Source organism: Austrofundulus limnaeus, unplaced genomic scaffold (assembly GCF_001266775.1).
Source record: "Austrofundulus limnaeus strain Quisiro unplaced genomic scaffold, Austrofundulus_limnaeus-1.0 Scaffold97, whole genome shotgun sequence".
Taxonomy (NCBI): Eukaryota; Metazoa; Chordata; class Actinopteri; order Cyprinodontiformes; family Rivulidae; genus Austrofundulus; species Austrofundulus limnaeus.
The window spans coordinates 1,759,649-1,760,898 of record NW_013952499.1 but is presented as its reverse complement, the minus strand read 5'-3'; the positions used below and the strand labels follow the sequence as shown (position 1 = coordinate 1,760,898).

Here is a 1,250-nt window from a genome sequence, read left to right as displayed (position 1 = left end):
GCCCCATCCCGTCAAAATATGACGCAAGGGGGGTACCTGATGCGTCAAAATTGGACGCAAAGGGACCTTTGAAAAATGTCAATATGTGACGACTCGGGAGTGAGAATGGGTTGGTCCAGAAGACCTATACAATTTTTTTCTTTTTGATTTTTACCTGGATTACTGAGATGCATCAGGATATGTTTTATATACTGTAATATTATTGTTTCCTTTATCTGATATATTTTATACTGATTGCACCTTTACAACGATCCATATAGTCTGTCAATCCTGTTCAATGGCAATGTCAATAAATTGATTCTGATTCTGCCGTGTTAACACTGAGAACTGCTCTGCCCCCTACAGGAACATCCAGGTAACAACAGGCGGCAAACAACAAAGACATTAAACAGGAGTTAAAAAGCAAATACTTCGTATCTGAAAGTGATGTTTACATGTTGGTAAATGAGTTACTTCGAGTGGCGTGTCACATGAAACGCTTAAACTGGTCAGTCAGACTAAAAGAGCGAGTTATAAGTACAGCGTACAAATCGTGCAGATGTTTAAAAAGCGTAGAAAAGTGCGTGATTAAACACGTGAGTTCAGCTCTTCTTCTCAATCACCGCAGGCCTGAAGCGCACCCCGCAAAAAGCGCTGACTCTAACTTCAGTTATTGTTGAGGAGACACTAACACTGTTGTTTGACTCGTTGTTTTTTAGCAGAATCAGCGAGAAATAAACCGTGTTTTCGTGAGAAACGGTATGAACCGAGCCGTGGTTGTTTTTCAGACTTCAGCCGACAGAAACGCATCATGTGAGGCAGAGTTTGGTTAGGGGGTCGTTCTTACTGTGGGGGCTCCTCGACGTCTTGTCTGACCCGCTCCGTTCTTGTTTCCAGCATAATAATCACCCAGTTATCCGGCAAAACGACACCGAGCAGAGAGCAAAGCGTTTTCATGGTAAGAGTCGAGGCTGAACGCGTCAACGCATCGGTGGTTGATCGTAGCTACCCCAGCTGTGCAGAGACCGGAAGTAGCTGCTGGTGGAAAGAAGCAAACCTAAACCCTTTGAAAATGGTTTCTCAAATGTTTTTCGGCCACAATACTTCGATTAGTACGGAAGCATAGAGCTGCCACATGACATGAAATTATTTTGAAACTGGATCTGGTTATAACGAGAAAATTATCTCGTTATAATGAGAAAACTATCGTTATAACGAGAAAACCATCTAGTTATACTGAGAAAACTATCGTTATAACGAGAAAACTATCT

At 42.1% G+C, this 1,250-nt stretch overlaps 1 protein-coding gene across 2 annotated transcripts in view; it reads right to left on the bottom strand.

Annotated features, from left to right (window-relative positions):
* Window positions 1-1,015, bottom strand: part of sema4ab (sema domain, immunoglobulin domain (Ig), transmembrane domain (TM) and short cytoplasmic domain, (semaphorin) 4Ab) — a 33,838-nt gene extending 32,823 nt beyond the window's left edge. For both annotated transcript variants that reach the window (XM_014013070.1, XM_014013071.1), the window contains exon 1: window positions 827-1,015. The gene's annotated coding sequence lies outside the window, so the exon portion shown is untranslated. The remainder of the gene's footprint in view (window positions 1-826) is intronic.
* Window positions 1,016-1,250: the final 235 nt, after the last annotated feature.